The sequence below is a fragment of the Mastomys coucha genome, unplaced genomic scaffold (assembly GCF_008632895.1).
Source record: "Mastomys coucha isolate ucsf_1 unplaced genomic scaffold, UCSF_Mcou_1 pScaffold6, whole genome shotgun sequence".
Classification (NCBI taxonomy): Eukaryota; Metazoa; Chordata; class Mammalia; order Rodentia; family Muridae; genus Mastomys; species Mastomys coucha.
Genome location: NW_022196912.1, coordinates 55,997,421 through 56,021,662, shown reverse-complemented (window position 1 = coordinate 56,021,662; position 24,242 = coordinate 55,997,421). Strand labels below are relative to the sequence as shown.

Sequence of the window (24,242 nt, the reverse complement as noted above, 5' to 3'; positions counted from 1 at the left end):
ATTATAACCTCTGATGGCCATTTGAACTTGATTACCTCTATGAAGACCATTTTTCCTGATGAAATCACATTTTGGGGTATGATGATTATACTACCTTTCTAAAGGAAAAGACTTCAACCCATAGCAGTGGACATTTTATTACTGTTCGAGCATATAAACTGAGACACTCACTGTCTGTCTTTGACAAGCATGTTCCCACAAAATAACTCCTACGTGGCTTTTTTTTTTCTCAACATAAATTCTATTTTATTTTTTTTTAAGTTTTTATTTTTTATTTTTTTATTTTCATTTTTTTAAGTTTTATTGCATTATAATGATAAAAGTCACATGATTTCAATTTATCTGAATTTGTTAATATTTAAAAACATATTTTAAGTAAATAAAATTAAATCACATTCTTGTTTTCCTTTTGTACCCCAACTCCTCCCAGAGACCCCCTTCAATACCCACAATATCTTTTTTTGTCATATTCCTTAAAATTTATAAACTATTATAATAATAAAAATGAGTATTATAAAAGTTGTTTGATATAAAACAACAATCAATTTAACAGTCTTAAGTAGATGCTTGTCTACGGCAATACTGAAAATACATATGTTTTTCTCAATATAAATTTTAATAACTCCAAACATATTAGCTGTATATTTCAAAATAATATATCACTACTAATATTTTCTTAAATGATATTTCATAAATATATAAAGTATTTTTGTTTGTTTGCTTGCTTTGTATTTAGTAGAGCTTAAAATCTTGACTCTTACTGTGGTAACTTGATACAAGAGTTAAAAACGTCAAGCAAAGCATTCAGTCTTACTCTTTGTTCTTCTCTTACATACCCCCTCCCAATTTAATTGTCTATATTTCTTTTGGGTATATATGTAAGCTGTTCCAAAAACCATAGTATAGTATAAAAACATGAAATAAACAATACTACTAATAGGCTGAGATAGGTGAAGCAAGATCTCAAGACCATTATGTTGTACACAACCAGACACTATCACAAACAAGCTGAAAGTGTATATGGGCTGTATAATATTGGACCTATTTCTCCAATTACCAAATTAGAGAGACCATTGGATGACAGTCAATAAATTTCTAATTCCTCATATTTTTGGATTTCAATCAATTAGGATATGTTAGTAATATTAATTTTCATATTAAGATGTTAAGAATAGTAATTGTCACTTCCTGTTGTTTTTGTTGTAAGAGGTGGAATTAGGTTTATGTGGATTTGTTGAAAGATTAATTTCTTGCTTCTTCTAGGGTATAGTTTCCCACCTTATGTTGATGTTTTCCATCTATTATCCTTTGTAGGACTGGATTTGTGGAAAGATATTGTGTAAATTTGGTTTTGTCATTGTACTGGCTGGTTTTGTGTCAACTTGACACAGGCTGGAGTTATCACAGAGAAGGGAGTTTCAATTGGGGAAGTGCCTCCATGAGATCCAGCTGTGGGGCATTTTCTCAATTAGTGACCAAGTGGGTAGGGTCCCTTGTGGGTGGTACCATCCCTGGGCTGGAAGTCTTGGGTTCTACAAGAGAGCAGGCTGAGCAAGTCAGGGGAAGCAAGCCAGCAAGGAACATCCCTCCATGGCCTCTGTGTCAGCTCCTGCTTCCTGACCTGCTTGAGTTCCAGTCCTGACTTCCTCTGGTGATCAACAGCAATGTGGAAGTAAGCTAAATAAACCCTTTCCTCCCCAACTTGCTTCTTGGTCATGATGTTTGTGCAGGAATAGAAACCATGACTAAGACAGTCATGGAATATCTTGTTTTCTCCATCTGCGGTAATTAAGAGTTTTGCTGGGTAGAGTAGCCTGGGCTGGCCTTTGTGTTCTTGTAGGGTCTGTATGACATCTGCCCAGGATCTTCTAGCTTTCATAGTCTCTGGTGAGATGTCTGGTGTAATTCTGATAGGCCTGCCTTTATATGTTACTTGACCTTTTTCCCTTACTGCTTTTAAAATTCTTACTTTGTCTAGTGCATTTGGTGTTTTATTATGTGACGGGCGGAATTTCTTTTCTGGTCCAGTCTATTTGGAGTTCCATAGGCTTCTTGTATGTTCATGGGCATCCCTTTCTTTAGGTTAGGGAAGTTTTCTTCTATAATTTTGTTGAAGATATTTACTGGCCCATTACATTGGGAGTCTTCACTCTCTTCTATACCTATTATCCTTAGGTTTGGTCTCCTCATTGTGTCCTGGATTTCCTGGATATTTTGGGTTAGGAGCTTTTTGCATTTTGCATTTTCTTTGACTGTTGTGTCAATGTTTTCTATGGTGTCTTCTGCCCCCGAGATTCTCTCTTCTATCTCTTGTATTCTGTTGGTGGCATCTACGACTTCTGATTTCTTTCCTAGGTTTTGTATCTCCAGGGTTGTCTCTCTTTCTGATTTCTTTATTGTTTCTATTTCCATTTTTAGATTCTGGATGGTTTTGCTCATTTCCTTCACCTGTTTGATTGTGTTTTCCTGTAGTTCTTTAAGGGATTTTTTTGTGTTTCCTCTTGAAGGGCTTCTAGCTGTTTACCTGTGTTCTCCTGTATTTCTTTGAGGGTGCTATTTATTCTTTCTTAAAGTTCTGTATCACCATCATGAAAAGTGATTTTATGTCTGAATCTTGCTTTTCTGGTGTGATGGTGTGTCCAGGACTTGCAATGGTGCGAGTATTGGGTTCTGATGATGTCAAGTAACCTTGGTTTGTGTTGTTTATATTCTTATGCTTGCCACACATCATCTGATTATCTCTAGTGCTACCCACCCTTGCTAAATCTGACTGGAGCCTATCCTTCCTGTGATCCTGGTTGTGTCAGCACTCCTCAGAGTCAAGCTGTCTCTGTGATCCTGTGATTCTGGGATCCTGTGACCCTGGGCTTGTTAGAGCACCTGGGAGTGGGGCTTCCTCTGGGTATTTTGGGACTGGCTGCACTCAAGGTTTGCGCCCAAGGTCTGCTCAGGGCACCAGACAGATCAGAAGCAACCCCAGCCACTGGGCTGGCAGAGTTCCTGTGTGCCTAGGTCCACTGTTCCCAGTTACTCCCGGTGTTGGGACAGATGTTGTGTCCTCCTCACCTCTGATCCTAGGTGTGTTAGAGCGCCTAGGAGTGGAGCTTCCTCTGTGTGTTGTGGGACTGGCTGCAGAGCTTGCGCCCAAGATCTGCTCCCCTAGGTGGCTTTTAAATATGTACTACTCCATGGACTTTGTTGGTATCATAAGATAAATAATACATGACAGTGTCTGGCTCTGAAGGGCTTAACTAGGGAATTTGATACTAAAGTTGAATATAAAGGAGAGCAAGTCAAAGAGGGTGAGATGAAAAACCTTTGAGGACCAGCCAGCTCTGAAGGAGGCAGGAGTGTGGCCTCAATGGAAATTAGATGATGCATAAAAATAAAAACACTTTAAAACTGAGGAAAGTGTGTGGTAAAAGCAGTTTGGTGACTGTCTAGAAAAGACAGAGTACAGCATACGTAGAGAGCATTAATGTAGCACTAAAGTAGGAAGCATTAGTTTCCTTTGGGGGAGAGCATTGCAATGTTAAGGAGAGCGCTAGTCAGTTATTATGGAGGAGAGAGGAACAGTCTGCAGAGCGTCAGCCATGTGGAGGAGACAAGCAGTGAAGACACTGAGCAGTTTTATATGGATGCAGGGACTAGCTGTCTCTCTTCCAATGGTACCTTCTTGCCATCACATACTTGACATACAGTAATCACAGAACAAGTATTGATGTGGTCGATTTGATGAGTGACTTCTAAAATCATAACAATGTATGTTGGTTAACTGTGGTGCAATGAGTTTAAAATAGGTAAGGAAAGTTTGACTTGATGGAATATTCAGGAGATTGACATGAACAAATTACACTCACAATATTAATTTGTCTTAAGGCAGAACACAGATAGGGTAAATTCTGGCTGACAGCCGGAAATCTAAGCAATACCCTAGGCCATCTTAGAAATTATGTTGGCGTGAGACAATACAGGCCCAAAATCGGAAGTGGACAATAGATAGACCTTGAAGATACCTACTAATTCCAATCATTTGTCATGTATATGACTTTACCAGAGATTTTTAAAGTTATTGTGATTTAAATTAGAATTCTTTATTCATACACAAAACTTAAACAGGATCAAGGCAGCCAGAATCCCAATGGGACAGGGGAAAGCCTCAAGTTCAACCCCTATCTAAGGAAATGTTAGCCATCGATCCTGCCGTAAGAGGGAGAGTCAGTTTTCTTCAGGAATGTCAGCTCAGAGAGGCTGTTTTCTCCAGTTCATGGTCCAACATCCATACATAAACAGAAAGCATCAAAATTCACAAGCTGTGGATATTGTGAGGTGAGAGGGAGGGAGAGGGAGAGATTGAGAAAGAGAAAGCATGAGCAAGTAACACATGGGGATAAGTAGTTAAATGAAGGATGAACTTGATTAAAACACATTATATATGGATGGATATGTGTTTATCCATTCATTCAGTCATTCATTCATTTTGGTTTTTCAAGGCAGTGTTTCTGTGTGTAGCTTTGGTTATCCTAGAACCTACTCTCAAGAAGAGAATGGCCCCGAACTCACTGAGATCCACCAGCCTTTGTTCCAAATGCTGGAATTAAAGGTGTGTGATACCACTGCCTGGTATGGATATTAAGTAAAATGCTTTTTAAGAAAACAGTTATTATTCTTTGAGATTATAGTATATCAAGACTTTGAGACCTGGGATAGGAGCATCAGATTGTATCTTTACATTCTGAGTACTCACTTGGTATTAGTGGACAAATGAGGGAGGTCAAGGCTATGTAAAACTCATTTCCAGCTAATAGATGGTAATGTTTTGCACTCTGTGAAGTATGAGCCTGGGTGGCCATGTTCCAGCTTAGAAGGGAAATGAAGAAGTAGCTGGGTTTGAGATGGCTGCAGTACATGTAGGCAGTCTCAGGGTTTGCCTCTCAGTCATGACTGTGCCTTGAGATTGGCCTGTCAGCTACTGTTAAAGCCAAAAGAGTGTATGTGGCTCTGAAGAAGTAGGTGGGATTTTCTGAAAGGTTGGCTCTATGTTATTTTTTTCATTTCGATCAATACTGAAGAACCAGAAGGCTGCGGGTCTTACATAGTTGAAAGTCATAAGAACAAACATGTTAATCATAGGAACAGAATGAAGATACTGATAAATTATCCTTATGTTTTTCTAGTTATAATAATGAATTTCTATGAGTAACACAATGAACAAAATTATATAATACCAAAAAGCCTAAAGAGAAGGGGAAGATAACCATTATCAATGTGCTTTTAAAAACACAATGTTTTTAATTCTTTGAGTATTTCATGGAATGTGTTCTGATTATGTTTACTTCTACTTCTCCAATCTCGTCCCAAATCCACCTCATCTCCCCCAATTCCGTGTTCTCTTTTTGTGTTCCCAATAACCCATTGAGTCCAATTTGTGCTGCCCATGCATTCCTGGCTATGGAGCCTTCCAATGGAGGATGGAGTACCCATCAGGAGCCACATCCCTAAAGAAAACTACTCTCTTATCCCCAGAAGCCATCAATGTCCATATCTCCTCAAGGAGTTTATACAGGCTTATCTATTAATGATTTAATGTCTGTCCTTCCAGACTTTTCTATACATGTTTATAAATGTCTGTGTGTGTTTATATACACATATGTATGTATATGCTACTATATATGTATGTGTGTATATACGTATATATTTATATATATATAAATAAAATGGGCTCACTCATAACTTATGTTTTGTTGTCATAAACTTGTTCTGACACACTCATATCTGTATACATTCAAGACCTGTAGTCATTTTGGTGACTGGTATTCCCTAGATTTTTACCTGTTCTTATCTGTCTCTCCTGTGGATCACTACCTTATTTTTGCTTTCCAATACCAAATCGTCCTTCGTTACAATGTTATTTGATGTTCCTAACTGTGCTACTTACTCCTGCTCCGTTGGTTCTCTTATCCGTCCTCTGACCCAGACTGTCTACCACATGGCACACATGTCTAGACTTGGCTTCACAATGTTTTCTCACTCATAGATAATGTTATCTGTGGTGCAAAAACAAAAAAGGAAAATTGTGCTAGCAACATTTATAGACCAAAGTCCAACTTATCAGAGCTACTGTGCCCTTCCATCTGGAGCCTTGGCATGGCCTCTATGTTGAGAGGATAAGACGAAGTAGGGAGAATGTCTAATTTCTGATTCCTCTCATTTTGGGTTTTCTCCAATAAATACATGAACTCCTCAATAAAATATTGGTTTTAATACTTAAAATTGAGTCCTCTTATACTCCCCTGGCAGAAGTGACTCTACTGTGTTTAAAGAAGGCTCCATTGATAGTGTGTAAAATTGGCTCAAGTTTGAGACATGGAAGTAACTTCACAAGGCTCTCCATGAATTGGTACATTTTGTACAGTGACACATGAACTACATGCAAAGCAAAAATTCAGTGTTTTCCTTGTCACATTCTTAAGTATGTAGCTGATGAGAGTCTCATTGATGTGTCAGATTCGTACAGCACATGTGAGATGCAAAAGGATAGCTGGATGCAATTAGGAAATGCTAATAGATGGCCAAAGTCTAGAAAAGTGAACAAAGAACAAAGTGCCTTTGTCCCCAGTGTCTTTAGGCATCTCCTTAGAAGAATGGGTAGACACAGTGGGATAGCACAGTAATGTTCCTGTGTCCCATGCAAGGATAGAGGTCATGATTTTCTTGAGCCACTGAGCAAGAAAACAAAATACTTTATTTCCTGGAAGAAAGGTGTCTTATACAGTTTATCCAGTTTCCAAAATCCATCAGGATAAGTCAGCAAACAGAATCTAAAGACCTGCAGTGTTCACCTTTGACCTCAGCTGAAGCACCCGCTTCCGTCTCCTCACCTGAATAAGAATTCTGAAGCACACTCCACAAATAAGAGTTGCTAAACCTCTGTGTTGAAGAGCATTGACAAAATGTGACCAAAGTACTGACCATGAGCCTCAGGTCATCAAGACTCAGTAAAAGGAACTAAAGAGACTATAACTTGGGTTTTATAAAATTCAGTGGGTGAATAACAAAGAACCAGATGAGCAAGGTGTATCCAAATTGGAGCATTATCTCAGGACATGCTACCCTCTTGATGGAAAACTATGAATAAAATGCGGTTTTAATCCTTACAGGAGTTATAAATAAACACATAAACTGAAAAGTCGCGGTGTGGTTTAATAAATGATGTCCTGCAAGTAGAGTAGATAAGCAACTCCATCTGACAAAGAAGATGGAGAGGGGAGGATGGGCTGTGCCAAAGGAAGCTTCAAAGAGTGATTGTTAGGGCCATCTCAAGACTCGACCTCAAATTCCAGTTAGACAAGCTTTTGGTTCTTTGTTGTGTTGATAAATATAACTTAGGAATTTTGCTAGGTTATAGTGTTTCTATTTACTAAAACTGTATTATAAACCTACTTTTAAACCATTAGGAAGCACTGGGCATGGTGGTTAACACTTGTTCACTGAGTACTTGGGTAGCTAAGGCAAGGAATTATCCACTTCAAGGATAACCTGGTCTACATAGTCCAGGGAAGCCAGGACTACAGAGCAAGACTATCTTAAAAAGTAAAAATAAACCTTGAACCAAACTATGACACACAGAGTCATGTGCTGCCTAAAGGAATTGCAAATAATACTGACTCCACTGTATTACAATTTACCTCTCAAGCTGTCTCTTCCCCTGACCCTGATGTGAAGCTAAAAATCTCACTGTCTGTTTTGAGAAGAATCTTAAATGTATTTCAGTGAATCTCTGCTACTGATTTGCCCCTTCTCTTCTTTTGGTAATGTTTTCTTTATCCATGACTTCAGTTCATCTTCATTCTTGAACAAACTAAGAGCAACCCTATTCCTGTCCCTGCCAATATCCAGAGCTGTGCTTCATACTTACCTGAGTCCTTTGTCTCCAGCAGAATCCAAGCTGAGTCCGGCTGCCGGAGAGCTTTTCCAGTGGCCCCGGCCTTCAAGGGTCATCATACCTAACTACACAAAACAACGTGCTTACAGCCTTTGTTTTTCTGATCCTTTTAAGAGATTTTGATTCTGTTTTCTGCCATGAAATTTCAAAGGGGAAATGTCTTTGTCGCTACACCTTATTATTAAAAGAAGATTTAAATGAACATCAGAAAATGTGCAATATGGCTTTGCTTTAGTTTCTTAAACCGTCAAAGTTCCCCTATTGGTGGTGTTGCCTTCCTTCTTTTGCTGCGCACTGAAGGTTCTTTCCAGTTGGTCCCCATAGCAACACTGAATAATGCTAATGAAACTGCAGCATCTTAAGCTCACCCACGGAGAACTCTGTGAAAATTGCCATGAAACACAGTTGCACTTCTTTTCTTTCCTTTCCTTAAAAGAGGTTGGCATTTGGAATCTTTGCTGTGATCAAGACTTCACTCCCTAAATTACCTGATTAGAATTGGAATCTCTAATTTAGAGCTGCTTTTGAGAAGATGGGACTCTGCAGCTAGGACACTCTCTTCCTCCACATTCACACTCCAGGTTGGTGTACAGCAGTAGGTCTCAAAATACAGTTCCCCAGCAGCTTCAGTGTCACCTGGGGGCCTGTTAGAAGTGCTACCTCACATGCCACACCCAAAATAGCAGAAGCAGCAATTGAGGCACTGCTCTCCAGGAAAGGTGCTGGTGGAGGCTGTTAATATGCTAACATGATTAGGAATTATTTTACTAAAATAAATACATTATTTAAATGCATTTAAATTATGAAGACTGGCTGAATACCATTTTGTGTATGATAAAATACAGTGTTGTAAAGTACATCATTGATGTTAGTTCCTGAAGTGTTTCCCAGCCCTGATTTGTCATTAGCAAGCCTAAGAAAAAGCCAAGTTATTGCTACTACATTTAATCTTTGTTAATAGTAATGACTCGAGTATAAAAGCCTACAGATATTTGGACTTTCCCCACCCTACCCCACCCCCAGCATTTTTTGAGGGGCAGAGCTAATCTTCTAAATAGTGTTTTCTCTGACTGTGATTAACAGCTCAGCTTTTTTATCCTTAAATACATCAGAAGCATGCAGTGAAAACAGGTTGTTTGGTGGTTTTGTTTGTTTGTTTTGGCACCTATATCTTAATAGACCAAAAATAAGAAGCAGATATAATAGAGAATTGTAGACAGGATAAGTCAACCTTGTCTCGAGCATTTAAACAGGCAGGTAGACCTCAGAACAAGATGCAGGTAAAAATTCTAACTGGAGCCAGTGTGCATGTTAATCAGGCTCTCCTCACTGCCCCAGCGTATGGTACCTGACAGACAGCTTTAGGAGGGAAAGACTTGTTTTGGCTCGGGACTTCAGGGCCTTCTGTTCACGGCTCTCCGCTTTCTTTGCTCAGGCCAAGGCAAGGCAGAAGCATGGTGGAGAAAGAGCAGGCTACACAAACCGTTCACCTCGTGCAAGGCCAGAGGCACCATAGCCCGGACCTACCCCTCAAAGGCTGTCCGCTTCCACCACCCCAACTTCTCCAGCTCCACGACGTTCCAAAAATCAGTTTTGAATCTACGGATAGATTAAACAGACCTCTCGTAGTGTAATGGCCTGTGGGATCCTCCGCGCACACACACCCAGAAGTGTGCTTCCGTAGTCTCCCACATGCCTTTCAGTGCATCATAGGCTGTAAAGTATTGAAGAGGATTGGTCCTCCCCAAGCAGACCATCTGTATGCCAAAATATTAGTACAGGGCCAAAGGAATTTGTGGTGTCGGTGACCTGTCTGGACCTGAACACAAGGCTGCCAGTATGACAAAGCCCTGATAAACTTCAGAAGGTTACAGGGACGCACACAGTCCACACCTGTAATCCTTGAGCTAAAGTGGGAGGATCATCATGATATCAAGGCCAGTTTGAACTACATAAAGAGCTAAGACTGCCGGGCGGTGCTGGCGCAGGCCTTTAATCCCAGCACTTGGGAGGCAGAGGCAGGTGGATTTCTGAGTTCAAGGCCAGCCTGGTCTATAGAGTGAGTTCCGGGACAGCCAGAGCTACACAGAGAAACCCTGTCTCGAAAAACTTAAAAAAAAAAAAAAAAAGCTAAGACAGCATGAGATCAAATAGTCCAGGGAAATAGGAGCAGCTATTGTTGGACTTTTTTCTCTTGAGAAAAATGTTGGACATTTTTCTCTTAAATATCTTATGTACAAAAATAACAAATGTTCTTGCCACTAGACATGGAAAGGAGACTCCCCTTCTAATCCTCAGGAAGACCATGTTAGCCATGTGAGAACATTTCAAAGGAAGTTTTGTAAGGATTAAAGCAGGGAAATAGATTAGAGTGTTTCTGTACTTGTTTGAACAATTTTGTTCTATAGTTATTGAACTGAATTATTCGCCCAGATAAGAAATTTGTTAATTTTCTCTTTCCTTCCCTTTTATATTTCTACACCTATCTAAAATTTAAAATTGGGGAATTGGGAATGTAGTAAGAATTGAGGATACAAAGCAATTCTGAGTTTGTTCAGAGAACTAATGGGTTCTAGTGTTCTTTAATTTATAGTCTTCTGGCAGCATCTCAGAAATCAACGCTATGGCCTGTGCCAGGGGCTTACCAGCTCTCTGAAGATTTTGATGTTGAATACTTACTTTTCCAGAGATTACATGCTTTGCCCACTGCAAATAGCATGCTTTGTTGACTGTGGTATAACTCATTTTCATTTACTGATTCCATACCAGATAGCCCTAAATTGTTCTTCTTTTTTGTTTTTTGTTGTCTTGGTTATTTCCACTTCTTGCCTGGCGACCCATTTAATAATCAAGTAAATATTTGCCATGGCTTTCCTATGTGCTGGATATTAGAACCAGAAGAATCAACCAAAGGAGCCAGATCTGCTGTCCACACAGAACATGAAGATGCACAGGAGAAATGGACTGCCACCTTTAGTGTCGCTCTCTGTTCTCATTGGTGACAGAGAAAGAGGCCCAAAGTCGATGTGATGGAACCAGGGCAGTTCAGGGCCTATAAGGATTCCCCAGGCAGAAGCGATGGATGTAAAACGAGAGGTCATCTGGCAATGGGCATGGTGAACTAATGGTGTTTTCAGCTTGAGGTTGGGATAACAAAGTGTTGAGAATAGTGCTACACAGAACCAGCCATCTAAGTCTGGACTGGAGCTTCAGCAAGTGCTAAGTTACTACCACCATCATTCACATTTATAATCCTTTTGAAAGGAGGTAGGGTCTAGGTCCTTCGGTATTTTAGTGCTCACCTCAAGTGTACAAAACCCTGGGGTGCAATCTTACTGAAGATTCAAAGGCTGTACATTCTAAGTATTGTACTTAGCAAGGTGGATCTGGCTAATTGTTGCCATTTTATAGGCTGTGGAAGAACCTGGCCCCTTAACATATTAAGTATGTGAGCTTACAGCAACTGATTCCAATATAGAAAAGACTCCGCGTTTACTTCCAGATTAGATGACCTGCCTTGTGTAATGAAAATTAAAAGTGAGTCCCAATTTAATTTGAATTTCAGGTGAATAGTGAATACTTATTTTTATGCACAGGATGTTTATACTATGCAGTACCAGACAGTATTTGAAATATATTTTTACTTTTTAAAGTATGCTTTATTTACTTAAAACTCAAATTTAATGGGGCATATTGTACTTAATATGATCCTGATAGTTAACCCCAGTCCTGTGCAATTACTTGTTATTCATTTACTTTTTGTTGAGTGATTGCTATATCCCAGGTATGAAAAAGTTCAAATAAGAAGTGGTTTTGGTTATTTGCTTTGTTTTCTGTAAGACAGGGACTTAACTGTTTTAGTATAGCCTTGGCTGTTCTAGAATACACTGTGGAATCCAGGCTGGCCTCAAACTTGTGCCAATTCTCCTGCCTTAACCTCTCAGGTGCTGAGATTCTGGGCATGATCCATTGTGGTGGTTTGAGTGAGAATCACCCCTATGGGTGCATATGTTTTCATACATGGTCCCCAGTTGATGGAACTGTTTAGGAAGGATTCAGAGGTGTGGCCTTGCTAGAAGAGGGGTGTCACTGAGGGTGGGCTTTAAAAGGTTGGGATTTTAAAAACTCAAGCCATTGCCAGTGCATCTGCTTCCTGCTTGTGGATCAAGATGTAAAGTCTCAAATACTGCTCCAGTGCCATGCCAGCCACTGCCACACTTCCCACCATGATGTTCATGGACTCTAACCCTCTGAAACTGTGATCCCAATTACTTAGGACTTCAGTAAGTTGCCCTGGTCACAATGTCTTATGACATCAATACAAAAGCCCAGCACACATAGGACGTTTTTGAAAGAAAAATAAAATCTAGGGCTATGATGATGTCTCGATGAATAAAACTCTCAGCACTAAGGAATCAGAGATAGGGGATCTCCAGGGCACGTTAGCTAGCTAGACCAGCCAGAACTGACAACAGGCACTGCTTTAATAAAGTGGAGAGTGGTTGAGAAAGACACATGCAGGCACAAGGATATTCTAATACACATACACACACAAACATGCACAAAGAAAATAAATCTGACTGTCCATAGGGAACTCTTCCTTGTTTTTCCTTTATATGTAATCAGCTACTATGTTTTTATATTTTATAATTGTGGCACAGAAGTTTTTCTGCCCCTGTGGTTCAATGAACATTTATAAACTCTGTGTGTGTGTATGTGTGTGTGGTTGTGTGTGTGTGTGTGTGTGTGTGTGTGTGTGTATGTGTGTGTAAGTCAGAAGACAACTTGTGAAGTTGGTTATCTCTACATCCTAGGATCAAGCCCAGATCATCCTTCAGGCTTGACGGTAAATACCTTCAGCCATTGAGCCATCTCAGTGGTCCCCCAGTAAACATTTTAATTTATTTTTTATCCCTGCCTTACCAACTTGCCTGTGTGACTGTTAAAAATCCACCTTTACATTATTTACGTATTTACTAGGGGGCAGGGCACATGCAGATGAAGATCAGAGGCCATGACATGCAGGAGTCAAGACATTCAAGGTCTCAGGCTCCATATAAGTGCCTTTATTGTCTCAGTCTTGAAAACATATACTTGACATGGCCTCTTTGGTTCTGATGTTTTAAGCAGGCTTTACAGAATATAATTAAGGCCAAAGTAAGAAGTGCACATAGTATGGGCATAGGATAATTTGCACAAATTATACTGACAGAATGTCTAAAATTACTCATTTACTTTCTCTAAACAGTTAATTAACTCTGAAAACTTGGATACTTAGAATGTAAACATCAATGATTTCTAGGGCTTATTCATCCTGAAGCACTGAAAATGTGTCTTATATGAGATGCAATTTTTAAATTTTTGAATGTTTCATACATACATACAAAATATAACATATAAAATATATTCACTGCCTCTGTTACCTTCCTTCCCTCTTCTTCCCAGCTGACCTCCCCATTGAAAAAACAGTCACACCCCACCCAGGAGCAAAAGGCAATGACTCCTCAGGAAAAAGCCCTTTTCTTCCAAACTCTAAAACTAAGTGGTTTGTCTTGAATGTGGGTGGCTCTTCCCGAGACCCATGTCATTTTGACATTTTGTTTGTTTGTTTGTTTGTTTGTTGTTGTTGCTTTGTATTGTTTGAATTTCTCTTATTCTTCACTTCCAAATAATAACCATTCTATTAATGATATAACAAAACAGGATCTTTGCTAATGAATTGACTGATTGATTGTTTGATTGTTTGATTGGTTGATAGTTTTAATTAGGAAGATATTCAGCATGCCAGTAGGTAATGTTCCCAGATATAATAAAATATAATGAATTTTTGTGTTTTAGCAAAAAATAAATCTAAGATTTTAAATCCATTATATATTGTAAAGGACTAATTGTTTTTCTAATGACTTCACTATTTATTTGTAAAGGACTAATTGATGGAGCCCTTTTATTATATTTCCTATATAAGAAGTTTCTCTTCTTTGAAACACTTCATGACTTGAAATTGATGTAAGAGTAAAGTCTTAAAGTAGAGGATCTAAGCAGAGAATGGCTTGACCCACAGATCACAGAAAGCCACAAATACATCCTAATGGTTTTCCTAATGCTTTTATAAGGAGTACACTTTTTAAACTTATTAACCACTAACAAAGTTACTCCAAAGTAATTAATTCCAAAGTTATTAATTCCAAAGAAACTACCTAATGACTTTGCTTTTATAATTGCTTGCTTTCATGGTTTTGCTTGCAGTAACCAAACGGTCTTTTATTTGCTGAGAGAGAGAAAGAGAAACAGGGGAAAGGCAAACTTTTAGAAGAGAATTTTAATGTCCCAGGCTTTGTTAGAGACACTGGGAAAATTATAAGCATGCTGCTGCACACACAACAGTATCTGCATACAAACTGAGCCGTCTTCCTTCTGAACAAGCAGCCTCCAGTGTGCCCGTCCCTGAAAAGGAATCAAAGGGCTCTGCGGTATCTCAAGTGCCAATGTAAGAGAAACACGGGTAAAGCAATATCTGAATGTCAAGCACCTGACAAAGGGGCTACATCCCCCAAGAGTTCTAAAACTATTTATCTAACAATAGAGATCATTCTCGGAAAATCTCTAACAAATAATTATTTCATTTCCTAGTATGATCTGATATAGTTGGCTTCTGTATTTCATTCATTGTCTGTTATTCTAATATTGGATTATTTCTGATTTTTTTCTACCATCAATGGGTATTGATGAGTAAAGCCCTCACTCTTGCTATGTTAAAAAAGTAATTTCTGGTCAAATGTCAGTCTTAGTTGAACTTTACCTTTCAAATTACACTTCAAAGTATAAGGATCTTGCCTGTTTCCTAAGGAGAGGAGGAAGCAGTCAGAGGGTACAGGGAAGGTGGGTACACATCACTAGGGGCAGACACCTCCCCTGGCCTGAAGTGAAGGCCTGCAAAGACTTTGATAGTATTTCTCAACCTGGGTTCAGGTTTTACAATGTATGGGTTTTGGTTTTTGTTTTGGTTTTTGTTTTTATCTTAACATTTATTTCTGGACTTATAGAATTGTTAATATAATTCAAAACCAGTTACAGAGGTGTGTATGAGGAAGAGAGGTTGAAATTTGTAGTAACAGGTCACCTTGACCTCAGTTAGTGTTTAGATGTCACCCAGTGCCTCCTGCCTGGGAGCATAACCATGGAGGAGCTGCCATTGCTAACTCCTTAGTGATGCTAGGTCTCTTTCTGCACTGGTCTCTGAACCCCTCCTTGGTCTCCTTTGTGATGCTTTGGCATCTGCCTCCAAAAGGTGCTTGGGTGAAACTTCCATGAAGTTTCAGTGTTGGGTGCTTTTTTTTTTTGGAAATTAGTAATAACGTATTCGGGGACCAATTATGCTTCCTTTCACCTTTTGCAAACTTGTTTAATCTAACAGAAAGTTTGGGGTTTTTGTACGTAAAAAGACATGAAAATGAAAAATAAATTTGCTGCAGTCCATAAAGAGCTTACAAATGGCATTTCATATGCCCAACTATATCTGCTTTATTTTGGAGCAGAGAGAGATTAAAAGCCACATTAAGCTTTTTATATGCTCTGGACATTGGAATTCAGGTCCTTATATACCCACATGCAGCTTTTCTATATACCGATCTGCTTTGTTCTCCATAGCGATGGCTGCTGGTGATGATGGGAAGATCGTTTTTTGAGCATTAACCTTTGAGCTGATGATTGTCGTTCACCTTGTATGACAAATGCCATGTGTAACATTTCACCCCAAATCCTTTCATTCTTTAACCTTTATGGGACCCTTCAAAATTGTGGTTGTCTTTTGTGAATGTATACATAATTTTGTCTCCATCATAAGACAAGCAAGTTCATTTGTTTAGTCCTCTTGTACACCAACACCTGCTCTTCAAGCTGTTTGATTCCATTTTTATCTTCGATAATAGAAAACTTTTGAAAGCAAGGTGACCTGAATGACCATTTGTTCCAAATAAAGTCATTATTTACTTTTTCATTAGCATCCTTTGGCTGATAGGAAAGCAGCAACTGCTTATAGTTCTGTTAACTTTTAAAACACTTGGAGCATCGTCCTTTACTGAACTTTCCTCTTCTAGTCAGTGTGTTTAGCAGATGACTACCAAGGATGGGCTGGCTCATTTTCTTTAGAAACTGGTATTCTGTAACTCATTACTTTACATCTCTTCAGCGAGTCTACACTGTGCTTAGCCTGCTGCCTTGAAAGACGCCCCTCCCTCCTGCAATCTGCCCTCTCCTCTTGTAGCATCAGTTGAGTTCATCTCTTCATGTTCTGTCTACCAAATTGCTAAGGCACATTCATGTGTAATTTAAGAAGAAAGGACTGTTGAGCCATGTGTTTAGCTTGCTCGCCCAGATTTATGACACCAAATCACCAGACTACTGACCAGAAATGTTCAGCTTTATAGTAAAACTCAGAACAAAAGCCAAAGAGGGGCATTGTAAGGGCTTTTCTTCATATTAAAGAAAATGTCAGACCTTCAGTTATCATGGAAAATAATGTGTTTTCTTTCTGTTCAGCAGAATAATTGTCTAATGCCTTAATTAGTCTCTTCTTCTTTCTTCTCCTCTGCCCTTTTTTTCCCCCTCATAAAAAGAAGTACTGTAGTTCTGGGGAGATGGACTGGTCAGGGGAAAAAAACACTTTCTCCACAAGTACAAAGTTCTAATTTTCAGATCCCAAGCCCCAACATAAAAGCTAAATGAGACATGCAACTGTTATCCAGCTGTTGGGAAGGGAGAAATGAAAAGATAGCCAGGGATTGCTGGTCTTCCTAATATATGAGCTCTGGATTCAGCGAGAGAGATCCTGTCTCAAAGAGTAAGTTAGAGAGCAACTGAGGAAGTTATGCAGTATTGACTCTGACCGGTACACACACACACACACACACAAGTTACACATGATTTATTTTCTGTATCTGTATATTTAAAAGCTAGTAAGTTCATAATATCACTAAAGATAATTTAATGTTAAAATTGGTTTTGTAGGGTTATATATCAGAATATTATATAAGTAACATACCATAGATACTTGTTCTTCTGTGTAGACATGTATGTGCACATGCCCATGCAAGCATATACACAAGCCAGTAGAGAGCATTGGCTATTATCTGTCACTTTCTATTGTATGCTCCTAAGACAGAGTATCTCACTGAAGCTGTGAGCTATAGCTCACAGGCATTTGTGGTATATTAGTAGCCACTGAGCACCAGCAGTCTGGCTGTCTCCTTTCCACTCTCCCTCCAGTACTAGAGTAACAGATACATGAGACCATACAGTTTTTGTGTAGGTTGGAAAGAAAGTTTTACACAATTTACTCAATAAATGTTGAAAACATGGCTTCCCTGAGTGAAATACCACATTGTTTTCTTACTTTCTTATTTTTTCGAGGGTGTAGTTTTAATTCTTGTGTTGGTGTTTTCCATCTGTTATCCTTTGTAGGGCTGGATTTATGGAAAGATTGTGTAAATTTAATTTTGTCATGGAATATCTTGGTTTCTCCGTCTATAGTAATTGAGAGTTTTGCTGGATATAGTAGCATGGGCCGGCATTTGTGTTTTCTTAGGGTCTGAATGACATCCGCCCAGGATCTTTTAGCTTTCATAGTCTCTGGTGATATGTCTGGTGTAATTCTGATAGGCCTGCCTTTATATGTTACTTGACCTTTTTTCCCTTACTGCTTTTAAAATTCTTTCTTTGTCTAGTGCATTTGGAGTTTTTATTATTATGTGAGGGAAGGAATTTCTTTTCTGGTCAGTCTATTTGGAGTTCTGTAGGCTTCTTGTATGTTCATGGGCATCCCTTTCTTTAGGTTAGGGAAGTTTTCTTCTAAAATTTTGTTGAAGAGATTTGCTGGCCCATTACATTGAGAATCTTCACTCTCTTCTATACCTATTATCCTTAGGTTTGGTCTTCTCATTGTGTCCTGGATTTCCTGGATATTTTGGGTTAGGAGCTTTTTGCATTTTGCATTTTCTTTGACTGTTGTGTCAATGTTTTCTATGGTATCTTCTGTGCCTGAGATTCTCTCTTCTATCTCTTGTATTCTTCTGTTGGTGATGTTTACATCTATGACTCCTGATCTCTTTCCTAGGTTTTCTATCTCCAAGGTTCTCTCCCTTTGTAATTTCTTTATTGTTTCTATTTCCATTTTTAAATCCTTAATGGTTTTGTTCAATTCCTTTGCCTGTTTGGTTGTGTTTTCTTTGACCAGGACTATAACTTTTACTTTGATCTTTAAGTATATCAGACGTGTTGAGTAGAATTATTAATTGATTATTTTATACCACTCAGCTCAGTTTGTTTTTTATCTTTAATAGTTATCATACGTTATTGCGGAAAATATTAAAAGAGATCACCCTGCAAACTCTCCTGCCCCATTGGACCATGTTCCCACTCTAGGGCCACTACTGGCCAGCCACAATACTGTGTCCTGGGGTCGGGGTGGGGGCATGGGGGGTGGGGTCCTGCTATTCTCTACCAGCTAACAAGTTCATCTCACATGCAACGCCCCACACACCCCACAGTCAGTCATCTAGCACCTAGCTACCCGGTAGAAACATGACTCTTAAGGTTTAATTATCCAATCAGGTTTATATATCAATAAGATCACAATTTACAAGATACCAATACAATAATTTCAGAGCCAAATGTCAAAGATGATGCTTTAACACAATTATTCTAACCTTGTGAAAACTTTAGCTACTTGTGGCTATTTAAAACCACGCGGGGTCTGGATCATCTTCCTCTTTGTCCGCCTCCTGTTGATTTCTTCTCACTTTTCCTGACTGACCTTTGACCTCTCTCACTCCTTAACTTCTAGCTCCGCCTCTATTCCTCTCTAATCACATGCCTGGCACTGCCCTAATGTGATTGGACAGAGAAAAATGCTGCAACAATACATGATCAATTAGGAGAGTGCTAGATGTTGGGCTTTGGGTACTGTGTGATAATATTCTTACCTTTTGTTTGGTAGAAGCCAGTGTCTCTTAATATATTCATAAAGGCCTTACCCAGTGATCATGACACAGATAGGCCAGACACAGATGTGATCAATAAATTTTATTAAGAGGCTGAACAGTGCCGGGCAGTAGTGGTACACACCTTTAATCCCAGCAGAGGCAGGTGGACTTCTGAGTTCGAAGCCAGCCTGGTCTATAGAGTGAGTTCCAGGACTGTCTGGAAAAAAAAATATAGGCTGAACAGCAACCCAGGACCGTTTGGGTCAAGACCTGCACCATTTCTGCTTTCCACGGTCCCAGAAGCCCTATTAGCCTTAACACACACATAGCATTTCTTTCTAGAGACTTCAGACCAAGGGCTGATGCTAAGAATGGAACGCAGGACCTAGTGTGTTGTCAGGCAAGCACACCACCACTAAGCTACATACCAGAAAACTTCTAGCTGATACTGATCTAATCTTTGTCGGTATTTCTTTTTTTTTCAGTTTTATCAAATGTTTCCCTCATATGCTTTGATTTTAGTATTTTGCTGAAACTAAGTACATTCTATTGGAAAGCTCCGACTTAAACGTGGTAAGCTCTGTTGAATCTGTGGCGATTATGAAGAAGCTGGGGTCTACAGAGGGAAGAACACAAACAAAGTCGAGTCTAGCAGCTGCTAACCTTTGGCTGGCATTTGCTGGCCTGCCCTCCCAGCCCTTTTTCTGTCTTACCTGTTCCTAAAAATCCCTATCCAGTTTTTCATGTTAGATCTTCTCCCATTACTAGAGAATGAGCATGCTGGAAGAGGACCAGGAGGTTATAGGCACAAAACTGAAAGACAGAGAGGAAATCCAACATTTTCTCTATTCTTGACACTTCTCTATCCCCAAAGTGACTCTAAGACCACAGTTCCCTCAGAGTAGCTCACACAGTAAGGCTTCCTGACTGCACCCTTGGGTGACTAAAGTTCTTAGCAGCAGGAGCTCAGCTCTTCCTCTCCTAAGGCCAGCTAAGCACTAAACTCTGATCTAGTCTAAGACCCGTGTAAATGAGCACAGAGAATTCCAAATGCTCTTTCTAGGGATTCAAATGTATTTCGTGATAATTTGCTATGTTGTTGCATTTAATTTTCCTATAAATCGTATCCATCAAGGAGTATATCTCTCATGGAGGGTATGTTACCACAGCCCTTCCCTGGCTGGCCAGATAAACAGGCTGTGTGTGAAAACAGAAACAGAAAGGAGAGAAAGCTGGATTTCAAAGAAGAAAGCTCATTTTCAAAGATTTGGGAGGAAAGTTTCCATGTCACAAGTCTGCGCATGGACCAATTAGTTGTTGAGTGCTTGAGAATTTTGTTTTCAGATTCAAGAGTCATAGGACTTATTTCTGTTTTATATTCTACATGTGACCTGGAAGGCCTAGACCCAGTCATCCTCTTCTTCCCCAGAGTAAGCAGGACTGTAGGAATTGGACCCCCAGCCTGACTACACTACTTTGCTTTCTCTCTCTCTCTCCCTCTCCCTCTCCCTCTCCCTCTCCCTCTCCCTCTCTCTCTCTCTCTCTCTCTCTCTCTCTCTCTCTCTCTCTCTCTCTCCCCCCATCTCCCTTACTCCTTCCCCTCCCCCCTCTTCCCCCCACCTCCCTTACTCCTTCCCCTCCCCCTCTCTCCCTCTCTCTCTCTTTGTGTGTGTGTGTCCAACATGGGATGATTTGGAAACACTGCAAATTGGGCATTATTTATAACCTAAGGATTGAAAGAAACCCTGCTTCCTCAATTCTTTCTGCATATTCTAAACAAAAGTCTATACTAGAAGGTAAATCATGATAAATACCTAAGAATGGTGTCTAAAATGAAACATACCAAAACCGTAGGTTACTATTTTACCAGCACATATACAATCTTTCTGTTGCTTGCTTATTTTTATTCATCCTTTTTTAAAAAAGGTATTTAGTATCTATCTTGTTTTTATGGTTTCTGTAAATATTTGACTGAATTTCACTGATTGACATTTCATAAATTCAAATACCAATCCCAGGCATTTTTACAAATAGTGGGCTCTACCTCTGGGTAGAGCTCTATCTTTGTCTCCTCCTTTAAAAGCTAGCCCACTGGAGCAGGTCTGGGATCTGGCTAGCTGACCACTCCTAAGAAACAGGAGAGCGTGTCCACCTTCCCTAAACTACTGCTCCTTAGTGCACTGCCAATGAACTGCTGGAAGGTTCAGCTCGTCTAGCTGCCTTTCTGGGTAAATATTCCTTTTCCTTTTCTGTTGTCTTTGTCTTCCGATGTCAGCTAGAGCCCTACCGGCTTTGGGCTTCACTGTTTCTACAGCCCACTTCCACGTCCCTCCATATAGCTGCCTGCTGACATATGGCTGACCTCCATGCCCCCTTCCCGCTCCTCCTCCAGGCAGCTGTGATAATTACAATCTGCCTGCCTTGGGGTTTTCCATTTAAACTCTAATAAACTGTCTCCAAGCTTCCCTTTGAGTGCATAGCCAGCAAACTTTCATTTGAGATCAGTCTTAAATACTTTTACCAATGAGACAAAGAACCCAGAGAAGGGACGCTGATTTCCTCAATTTCCTCGGTATCATATGATGGCTCTACTGGGACTCTCCACCATTTCTTGTGACACCATTTTCCTGCCCTTTAATTCTTTAATTGGCAGAGAAAATGAGCCTATGTTTGCCTGCTGGGATGGCATGATCCTGTCTAATCTGGATTTTCAGGGTACTGTCTCACTTCTAGGGTTGATTCTCTTTGGTATCTCTACTCTGTGAGTCAGCACCTCCAAGACTTGGAAATGGTGGGTCCTGAGGGAAGAAGCATTATCATCTTTGGTATTATTATCACAGAATCTTTATTGCGTAGCAGTTATAGATCTGGATTTGGGGAGGGGTAAAGCATTGTAGTAAAGTTAAGCAGTGCTTTGGTAGCCAAATACCACTTGTCATGATATTACTGGAAAGATCTAGAGTTGCACAGGGAGGAATAGAACCTTAATGTCTCCGGCTGCAGCTGCTGTAGCAACAGTAAACTGTCCAGTCCTTTGGTATAGTGGACATTGGTGCATATAGCAGGGACAGTCCTGACACTTCTCTAAGAATTTTCTTATCTGTCAGATGGGGTTTGATTTTTTTTTTTCTTCTCACTCACTGACAGCTGTGCTGTACTGTTTCCGAATCACACTTCTAATGTATGGGATACCCCAGTTGTTTAACCCACCCTCTCAGAATCAGAAGCTCACTGTAGTCTAGAAGCTGAGTTGTGCTGTCAGAAGTGGCCAGTAGATAGAAACCTTGTCTGTGCCAGTGCATCCTGCCCTAGAAATGCTCTGTGAGATCCCGGTGTTCACACTCTAATATGAACATGCATTCTTGAAAAACTTTGCATTCTGAAAAACCACACGTTGAAATAACAGACCTTAACGAAAGGAACAAAACAAATGACAGACCACCAAAGATCAGTGGAGCTTTGTGGCAGAGCAGTCCTAATAAAGAGTAGACAGTTAAACCTTGTTGCATGTACATCAAGGTGAATGTTCACATCCCTGGATAACTTTTACATTCATATTCTCATCCTTAAAACATAGGTCTTTGGGGGCATTGCTTTTAATGAAGATCAGTTTTATTAAAATTAAGTATATGGCCCAAAGAGAAGAGCTCTCTCTCAGTCAGGTTTGCTTTTTACACAGGAAAGTGACGCCCTTCCCATGTAAAGCTGCATCTTCAGCTTCCATAGGAAGCTTGATGGAGAAAGAGATAGCAGCTCCTGAGGCTCTGCCTTGCCTCAAGGAAGGACTCCCAAGAACTTACCAGTTGTTCTCAAAGGTCTTTTATCTACCAAGCTAACTGACATTAAAGGAGAAAAGTCAGTAAGTGATGATTTATTTACACTTTATAAAACGTTCTTTAGTCAGTTTACTGTCTGTACGATACAGTTTGATTCATTATAAAATACCTATTCTAAAATAAAATGCTTTTTATCCTAAAAGAAAACTCCTTTTATCTTCTTATGCTAACTTATAAAGTCTCATAATTGATCATAATAGGTTTTTGTTACAACAGTGGTTTGTTTCATGTCCCTGCTACCCTAAAGAAATTGCATTAGCATCTCTATGTGAAAAAAAATCAGCATGTTTTGAAAGCTCCTGAGTTGATTCCTAAGGACCATCTTGGTTGAGAGTCACTGCATGAAAATCAAAATGACTGAAGGTATTCATTAGTGTCATTTTTAGTAAGGTTGCATTTAGACATTGTTACCTAAGTCAGTGCTAGTTGGATTAACTGCTGGCGAAATTCAGTGTTATTGTCATATGAGTCATTGCAGAATGTGCTGTGTGGGCTGACTGAAATACCTATTCTTTCAGAAAAATAAGATTTACATCATTTTGGGAGATTCATTTTTTTAGTGTTGACTATAAAATATAGAAAAGGTAGCCCACTGAGACAGCAAGGCTAAAATCTGTTTCTTATTGTTTCTATCGTCCGACATTATTTTACTACCTCAATGTTTGTTATCTTTCATATTTTTAGGCAGGGTCTCATGTATCCTAGGTGACCCGAATCCCTATGTCGCCTATGATCACCTTGAATGTCTTATCTTTCTACCTCCATCGTCACAGGATCATAGGCATACATCCTCAGTGCCTAGCTTATGGATTGCTAAAGCTCAAACACAGGGCCTGGTACATCCTATGCAAGCACTATACCAAGGAAGCCATATCTCTACTCCTCTGAGATGTCCCTCTGATAGAGTCAGATATGTAATTATATTGTCATGCAGATAGAATTTCTGATATCAAACTTATAGAAGATCGCATGTCACAGAGATAAGATCTGTGATTCTGAACTTCACTGGAGACATGGTAATTATCAATAGATGAATGAATTGAAAAATATGCTTTAGTGTTCTGAATATGCCTGACTCTTCACTATTTACTAAAGCCTTAAAAAGCTGTTCAAAACTATATCTGTGTTAAAGCAGTCCAAATCATAACAGGTAACTTGAAGAAAAGGTATTTGTTAAATTTTTTTCTTTTTTTGTTAATTGATTTAAGTTTTATTGCATTATGATGAGAAAAGATACATGATTTCAATTTATCGGAATTTGTTAACATTTAAAAACATATTTTAAGTAAATAGAATTAAATCACATTCTTGTTTCCCTTTTGTACCCCAACTCCTCCTGGAGACCTTCCTTCAATACCTACAATACTTTTTTTTGTCATATTCTTTAAATTATATAAAATATTATAATATAAATGAGTATTATAAAAGTTGTTTGATATAAAACAACAATCAATTTAACAGTCTTATGTAGATACTTGTCTA

General features: G+C 39.3%; 1 protein-coding gene across 2 annotated transcripts in view; it reads left to right on the top strand.

Moving 5' to 3' along the window:
* Znf277 (zinc finger protein 277) overlaps window positions 1-24,242 on the top strand; it is a 123,438-nt gene that overhangs the window by 28,506 nt on the left and 70,690 nt on the right. The window contains exon 2 of one of the 2 annotated variants that reach the window (XM_031357379.1): window positions 22,604-22,783. The exons of the other annotated variant lie outside the window; for it this stretch is intronic. The gene's annotated coding sequence lies outside the window, so the exon portion shown is untranslated. The remainder of the gene's footprint in view (window positions 1-22,603; window positions 22,784-24,242) is intronic. 2 annotated transcript variants of the gene reach the window in all.